Source organism: Arachis hypogaea, chromosome 2 (assembly GCF_003086295.3).
Source record: "Arachis hypogaea cultivar Tifrunner chromosome 2, arahy.Tifrunner.gnm2.J5K5, whole genome shotgun sequence".
NCBI lineage: Eukaryota > Viridiplantae > Streptophyta > Magnoliopsida > Fabales > Fabaceae > Arachis > Arachis hypogaea.
This window is the reverse complement of record NC_092037.1, coordinates 95,020,055-95,029,635: the sequence shown is the minus strand read 5'-3', so window position 1 is coordinate 95,029,635 and position 9,581 is coordinate 95,020,055.

Genomic DNA, 9,581 nt, shown 5'->3' with positions numbered 1-9,581 from the left:
ATAGTAGTATGAATGATTGATTATAACTAGGAGCCTTTGTAGAAAAGGGGTAAACAAAAACCATCGCAACTCTAAAGCGCAACACTCCGATCGACAACGTAACGAATAAGGATAAACCAACGCGAGATTATATATATACAAAGGAGTGTCAAAAACAGGAATATCAATACTCAAGATCCGGCTGCGAAGATAACCGGTCCGAGCATAGCAATATATACATATGATAAAAATAAGGAAAACCCCAAGGAAACCCAAAGGGACACAAATACATAAAACCTATTCTCCAAAATCTCCCATAAGAGGAGTCATCACAGTTTGTATTATTTAATGGAGATAAAAGTATCTAAGCAAAACATATAAACCAAAACATAGCCCCGAGAACAAAGGATCTTCGCAATAATAGAAGTCTCCAGCATGCCTCAGCGGGAAACCTCACGTCCTGCATCTGAAAACCACAAAATCCGCATGGGTGAGAACCAAAGGTCCCCAGCATGGTAACAGCTTCCACATATATAATACATAATAATAGAGGAAAGCCGAAGGCAATCCTAGAACTTCCTCCAGATAATATCCAAGCTTATAAACAAGCTAAACCTTACAAGGCAACTGACTAAAGATTCTTCAGTCTAACTAATACTTCCCTTTCCAATTCCTTCAGACCTCCCAACCACCAGCAAGAGTATAAAGTAGCAAACACAGTTATATCAAGCAAGAAATTATACAATTAGGAACAAGTAAGGCATTTAGACAATTAGCAAGTAATATGCAGTCAAATAGGCAATCTCAAACAATTCACATAATATGCATATGATGAATGCCTGTCCCTAGTGGCTGATGATATCATCTTGTCGGTTATAGAGCCAACCCGACAAGTCCTGGTCGCTAACCATTGGACTGTCCCTCTGTCATGCATCCCCAACTCGAGTTATACTCGTCATAAACTTTATCATAATCATGATCTATATCCATCACCCTCACTGGTGAATATAAACGGGGGCGAGCTCATCCGGGTCTTTCACAGTGCCCGGCCACACTTACGACATAGGGTCAGCAGAGTATCAAGTCTCGAACTGGAGCACGTAGTGGCTAGCCACTGCTACTACCCAGGGAAACTCGTATCTCAGATAGTGGAAGTGCAAATCACAATTATCAATAATTCAGCATAAACATGCATGAATTCTCATCCATGGATCAACATCCATATCAGCCATTCCGGCTCACAGTTAAATCCATAACCAGCCAATATTCATAGCATACACAGCTATTCCGGCTCACGGTTCAATCCAGAACCAGCCAATATATAAACAATTACGGCCCTTCGGCCAATGGCATAACAAGCACTTCCACCACCATCCTCCACATCTCACATAATCATCAAAAATCCTCATTGATTATTCATCTTCCCCTTGCTTCACTCGCAAGTTACCTCATTCACTAGCCCTTTTCTAATAGCTAGGCATATCATAATGATTTAAGATATAAGTGGTGAGATCGGAGGCTTAGAAGTATGAGATTTGGCTTTTAAAACTCAAAAATCAACTTTGGGATGAAAACAGGGCCACGCGTACGCGCACTCCACGCGCACGCGCGGATAGCCTCAAAAACTTCATCGACGCGCAAGCGTCAAGCACGCTGACGCGTGGATTAAAAATTTGCCAATCGACGCGTACGCGTCAACCACGCGTACGCGTCAACCACGCGTACGCGTCAACCACGCGTACGCGTGGGTGTTCTCGTGCCCCAGGCACAACACTAGCACAGTTCTAGCATGACTCTCTGGAAAATGGCTGGGCATTGGGTGCAGCACCATCGGCGCGCCCGCGCACATCACGCGCTTGCGTGGGTGACGCTTTCTGGAAGATCGGCGTGTACGCGCCAGGTGCGCCCACGCGCAAGGGGTCATTCTGCTAAAAATTTTCTAAGTTAAAATCTGCAGAATTCACAGATTTAGACCCCAATCTTCCGACGGACATAACTTCCTCATTTTAAATCATTTTTCACCCGTTCTTCGAACGGTTCGGACATCCCGGATCCAATTTCATTTCTAAAAAGATTTGGTACAAAACAGAGATCCGTAGTCCAAGTTATGTCCCACCAAAGTATGCCCAAAAACCATATTTTTCATAAAAACCACAAAGTGCCATTTTCAAAACAAGTCCTTTCCAACTCTTTTCAAAATCAATCAAAACATGCCATTTTCATCCCTTTCCTTTGAAATCAATCAAAATACATCAATTTCAACATCAAGCCTCCTCAACTCACACATTGACACTTTACCACAAGATACAAAATCACTATCCCATCATTTTAACCCACTTCACCCAAGTGGCTCAAGCTCAAACATATTGACATATCATGTACTACCCCTCATGCCAATTCTCAACAACACCAATTCCAATAAATCATTATTGTACACAATCAACATCATACTCACCATCAACATGGTTCAACCCACAATTCAACCATAACTAATCATCAAGCATATATCACAACATGCATATTTCTCATACATCATACCACCAAGGCATCAATAATCATCATCACATATATGACCACATCATATATCTCAATCATTCAACAACATCAACCATTCAATGCCTATCTTAGGGCCTCTAGCCTAAGTATTTCCTACTACATTACATATTAGATACGGGAAACCGAAACCATACCTTAGCCGATTTTCCCAAGCTCACCCGGAGCACTTCCAAACCACTTATCCACAAGCTCTCAAGGCCTCAATACCTCCAAGAACAGATTTTTCACCACCAAGCCCTTTCCAAGCTTTTCAAAATCACCAATCAAGCTCCAATATCCACACATACAAAACCTAAGCCACAACCATCATACCCATACACAACATCTCAAAACCCAAACATCATAAAATCACAAATCACACTAGGGTTGAGAATCTTACCACACCCAAGGTCCAAGGAGACAAGATTAACCTTCTCCTTCAAGAGAGTTGGGTCCTATAACATCAAAGAACCCAAAATCTCAACATTTCACCCAAGAAACTCGAAAATAAGGGCTGAGATTTCGAATAGCAACACGTGGCTTACCTCAAGATTGGTTGTATGGGTTTTGTAGAGCTCTCCGTGGTGAACGCGTGGCCGCAAACGGGGCGGCAATCGGAGCTCTAGATCAAAGTTATGGTGGTTTGAAGATCAACCAAGGGAGAGAACTTGAGAGAGTGTTCTTCCTCCCTTTCTCTCTAATTTCAGCTTGTGTGTGTAACAAATGAGGAGAGAGAGTGCTGAAAACTAGGGTTTTGGTTAAGTTATGTTGGGCCAAGGGCCCACTTTGGGTCCAATTGGCCCGGTTTGGCCCGTTCGGTCCAATCTTGGTCCGAATTCTATAAAATTGGTATCGAAATTCTCGTCTCAATCTCCTCTATCACATTTAGCCATAAAAATCACATTTTAGGCTTTCTAGAATAAATTCTCATTTATGGGTTAATTAACCGTTAATTAACCGGGTTTTACAACTCTCAAGTAGTAACTTTGAAAATTAACGGCACTTATCAAACTAAAGACCCCACTATGAAGAAGTACTTGGATAAGACCCGAGAATAACTAACACACTTTTCAGAAAGTGAGATCAACATATAGATTGGGAATCCAATGCCCGAGCTTATGCCTTCTCAAAGTTAGCTAGCACCAAGCCAGGGGGCAACAATAGAAGTCTCATCCAAGAGACTCTGCAATCACCATCCATATCAAAGAAAGAAGAAGTACTGACCATATCTAATCAACATCTAGGGTGGATGACTCCCATAGTCAACTACCTCAAATTCGACATACTTCCTAAGGAAGAAAAGGAAGCCAGAAAGCTCGTAAAGGAGGGACAAAATTATACATTAGTCCACAATATTTTATACAAAAAAGGAATTTCAACACCCCTCTTAAAAAGCATCCTGACCTCCAACACAAGGAAAGTCTTGGAAGACGTACATAGTGGCTATGTGGAAATCATTTAGGAGCTCGGTCACTAGCCAAAAAAGTGATCTAAGCTGATTTTTTCTGGTCAACCTTATAGAAGGAGGAATCCGAATTTGTTAAGACATACCCACTTTGCCAGAAACATGCTAACTTTTATGTGGCCTCTCCTAAAGAGCTCATCAGTGTTACCTCACCATGGTCATTTGCGAAATGGGGCCTTGGCCTACTCGGACCCTTTTCACAAGCACCAGGCCAAGTCAAATACCTCATAGTAGGATTGACTATTTCACTAAATAGATTGAGGCAGAGCCCTTAACAACTATTGCTGATCAAAGAAGTTAGAAATTTTTGTATAAGAACATTGTCACAAGGTTTGGAGTTTCATACTCCATCACCACAGACAATGGGACTCAATTCACCGACTCAACCTTTAGGAACTTGGTGGCCGACCTAAAAATAAAACATCAATTCACATCCGTAGAACACTCCCAGGCCAATGGACAAGCTAAAGCTGCCAACAAAGTCATATTAGTCGGGTTAAAGCGCTGATTGCAAGACGCGAATGAAGCTTGGGTAGATGAGCTTCCTCAAGTCTTGTTGGGATATCGGACCACTCCACATTCATAACAGAAGAATCACCGTTCCGACTTGCTTAAAGAATGCCAGCAATGGTCCCCATAGAAGTAGCTAAAGAATCACCTAGAGTCCTATTTTACAACGAAAGAGCTAACACCCAGGCTTAAAAGGAAGAGCTTGACCTCCTTTCTGAGGTCCGAGAAAGAGCTTGGATTAGAGAGGAAGCTCTAAAATAAAGGATGGCTCTAAGATACAATCAAAAGGTAATCAAGAGAAACTTCACAACCAACGACCTCATCCTGATCCGAAATGGCATCGAAATACAGAAGTCAGGAGAAGAAAAGTTGGCTGCAAATTGGAAAGGACCATACAAGATAATAGAGATCTTAGGTAAAGATTCTTACAAGGTGTCCGACCTCCAAAGGCAGGAGCTCCCGAGATCGTGGCACGCTTGTAACTTGAAGAAATATTACAGCTAAAGTAGTAAACCTCGTTTTATTGGTGCACTATTTTTTCCGATCTCAAAGGTTTTTTTAACGAGGCACCAACACGAGGGCTAGGGACATTCCCGTCCTTAGTATGCTTTTTGTAAAGGAATTTCTTAAATATTAATAAAATTCCTATTCCATTTCTTTCTTCAAAGGTTTACTATCTCAAACGCATTAATTTAAACTTGATCAACTGCAGAAAATCATTGTCCAACCTAAAAGTGGTCGGCAAAGATGAAGCCATGAGGTACAAGTTAATGTCAGACGTTATACAAACAACTCATACAAAGCGATCTCAAACAGGATAGATAAAAAATGAGTTGTAAAAGTAACTTAGTAAAGGCCAATTACGCGAAGTCAGACCTATGTAAGGAAATTAATAAACTTTCAAATTTGTTACGACTCAAAAGACAAAATAAATTGTACCTTACTATGAAAAGGGTACTTTGCAACTTTGATAAAGTTTTGAATATTACTTCATAAAAGTTGTGAACAAACAACTAAAAGGTAAAGTGTTCAAAAAACTATAAACTATTACAAGGAATCAAAAGTGTTATAAGCCCACAAGCCGGGCCATACGAGTTATATGAACCAAAAAATATAAAAAGGCCTAAAGAGGAGTGAGGTTCTCGCCAGTAACATCATCTTTTCCAGGAGAAGAAGGGAGCACAGAGACTGGCTCGGTTGACACGACAACAGAGGTCGGAGGAGAGGTCTCCACAGTAGCGGCTTCAGGTTTGGTTCCTGAGGTGGAGGTCTGTCCGACCTGAGGCCTTGAGGTCTTTGAATCCACTGGAGGCTATTCCTCATCATCCTTTTCGGGTGCCGGAACTATCTTACTATCAACTACAATGTTGTCCACACTGAAGAGGGAAAGGTCAAGGTCAAGGTCGGGAGCCAAGACCTTAACCTGGGCTTCCAAGTTCTCGAACATCTCGTCCATCCCCAAAGCTGCCAACTCCTGAGACTCAGTAAACTCCTCTTTTAGTTTCCGTAACTCCTCCTCCAGGTGTAACACCCTCACTATCAAAAGTCACGCTTCTGTCTGCGCTACTCTGATAGCAAGAAGTATTACGACTACTATACATACTAAATACTAAAATAGGAGCCTGTGACTCGACACTGTATCACTGATTTCTTTGAAAACCGGAAATTAATACCTTATCTTAAGAAAAATCCAAGCAGGCATAGATTCATATACAAGACTCTTTACATACTAACTCATAATAATATATACATATAAAACATACAATTCCTATCCCTCTTACAAATTTCTAATAACAAAAACGAGGGAAGAAAATAAACTAATTAATACGATAACATATAAACCAAATGTAGTATAATTCTTCTTAATGCTTCTTCATCCGGTTCCTGAAAAGTTAAAGCTGTAGGGGGGTGAGAACCTAACCACACGGTCTCACCACGGAATTTTAAAGTTGTCATAAAAAGATATTTAATAAGCAAACTATTTTCAAGCTCAGTGATTTTCATTGCCTTATGAATCTTTTAAAAACCAATAGGAAATCGTTCAAACCTTTTCGAAGAAACAATATTTAATCTTTCAGAAATCTGAAATCTTTCCCTTCTTATAAGAAAAATCTCAATCAGAAACCAACCACGCAATCAAACAACACAATCATTAATTCAGCACCAAAGTTCATTCTCAAATGTAGCATGCCAAGACAAACACAGGCAAGACAGACAAAGAAAGCACAAGTAGGTAGCAGTTACAGCAAACAGTTCAAGTAGGAGTTAAGAACAGTTTAGCAATTAGGCAAACCAAAACAAGTTCAAACCCAAGCAAAACATACAAATGCATATGATGCATGCCTGTCCTATGGCTGATGAGGCTCATCTGTCGGTTATCCAGCCAACCCGACAAGTCTGAATTGTCCTTAGACTGTCCCCCGACGTGCATCCCCAAGAGTCTATGCATAGCTTTTTCTCAAATAATAAATATTACTCAATGGGGGTAACATTCCCACTTACGTCGTAGGGTCAACAGAGTATCAAGTTTTCAACCTGGTACACGTGGTGGCAAGCCACGACACTTAATCCAGGGAACCTCGTATCTCAGATATTTCAAATTCATAAGCCATATGAACAATTCAAAGATCATATTTCAACATTCTCAATCCATATCTCAACATTCTCATCATTCTCAACATCATCAACATTCATCAATCGAAATCTCATTTCCAAATTCATTCAAAAACCATGTTTCAAAAAAGATCCTCATCATCCTTCTTTACATTCTGTTCATTAACAATCCCAATTCAAAACATAATTCTTTCTTTGATAAATAAGTCAATCTTAAAACATATAATGTTTAAAAACAAAACTTTTTAATTAATTCAAATAAAACTTCCAATTTTATAAAATTTCGGCAGCATCTCCTCTAAAACTCGGACGCTGCCACCCTTTTCGGGTCCATCCAAACATTTCTCAAACCCTTTCTCAACCATTACCACATCTCAATCACTTTCCAAAATTCAACCAGTTCCAATATCAAATTATTTTCAAATCACACCAATTCCAATTTTTAAAATCAAACCAGCTCAAGTATGAAATCATTCATAAAATCAGACCGACTCAAAATCAAACCTCTTTATCTCCAAGCTAAGAAAACCCACTTTTCATAATAACCAAGTAAATAACTTTTCAAACTCATTTCTTATCAACAACCATACACCACTCACGCAATCAAGCACCCCATATTCCAATCCAGCAAACCATCACATCCACAAGACAAATATAATCACAGAAGAATATCTTTCTTCTGCGTCAATATCTATTTATCACAACTCTGTAATGTAAAATAGATTTTAAGAAAACCCATACCTCGATTAGTCGCAAGTTGCATAATTAAACCCATTAAATCCTTATTCTCATGTTAATCGGCAGCAACCGCAGAAATCCCGATAATCACATATATGATATAATTTAGAATTAACATGGAATGGATAGCGATATTAGAACATAATTGATAATAGAGTATTGCAATAAATAAGAACGGAACCGAATAATCTCACCACGATAAACAGAATAGAACGACACAGAAGTAGTTTCTAAGTCGACCGGACAGCCGCTCTGATAGCGGCCGGAAGCTCTGATGGTTCAGCAACAACCTTAATTTTGACATGAAGTCATCAGAACTCAACCCTACGATACCAGTAGCTCAGAATCTCTAACAACTTATACCAGATTGCTAATTTCAAAGATTCTGGAAATAAAAAATGCTTACCAAGAGGATGGCGACTTCGAGATTCGGGAGAACAAAACCTGGCATAGACAAACCAGAGCCAGAACCCAAATTGAAGTGGAATAGGGTTTGGCAGCTGTAGGGGCATCCTCTAGCGGCTGTAGCCGCAATTTTCCAGCGTCGTTCAGTGAGCAGGGCAGAACAGCAACTTCCACCACCGTCACCTTCCCTCCTCTGACGACAAATTCCTGCAGCGAGGACGGCCGAGCTCCGCTCCAATGGCAGCAGATCTGAAGACGATGGCACACGATGGTTGCTGGTTACAACAGCGTTCAAGCTTCAGCAACGACATGGATGGACCCTTGACGGCCATGGTTGCTCTACGTAAGATTGACGGTGTGAATGGCGACGACGGCGTGGAGCACGGCACGGCGGTGGTTACAGAATTGACCCTTCTCTCGCGTGTCTCTCCTTTGCGACGGCGCAGCTGGCAGTAGTAAGGACAAACGGCGGCGATTGGGTTGACGGGCTTCCTCTCGACGCTGCTCTCTGCCTCGGTTTTGGTGAGCACGACGACGATGACGACTAGACGACGGCTGCATGGCTATGGCGGTGATGAGCGGATAATTTGTACGCTTTTTGGCATTATTTTTAGTATGTTTTTAGTATGATCTAGTTAGTTTTTAGTATATTTTTATTAGTTTTTAGTTAAAATTCACTTTTCTGGACTTTACTATGAGTTTGTGTGTTTTTCTGTGATTTCAGGTATTTTCTGGCTGAAATTGAGGGACCTGAGCAAAAATCTGATTCAGAGACTGAAAAGGACTGCAGATGCTGTTGGATTCTGACCTCCCTGCACTCGAAGTGGATTTTCTGGAGCTACAGAAGCCCAATTGGCGCGCTCTCAACGGCGTTGGAAAGTAGACATCCTGGGCTTTCCAGAAATATATGATAGTCCATACTTTGCTCAAGATTTGATGGCCCAAACCGGCGTTCAAAGTCACCCTCAGGAATTCCAGCGTTAAACGCCGGAACTGGCACAAGAATGGGAGTTAAACGCCCAAACTGGCACCAAAGCTGGCGTTTAACTCCAAGAGGAGTCTCTACACAAAAATGCTTCATTGCTCAGCCCAAGCACACACTAAGTGGGCCCGGAAGTGGATTTTTATGTCATTTACTCATCTCTGTACACCCTAGGCTACTAGTTATCTATAAGTAGGACATTATACTATTGTATTTGTAATCTTGGTTCTTCTGGTTCCCTCTCTGGGACCGAAGCCAATGATCACTCTTGTTCTTATGTATTTTCAACGGTGGAGTTTCTACACACCATAGATTAAGGTGTGGAGCTCTGCTGTACCTCGAGTATTAATGCAA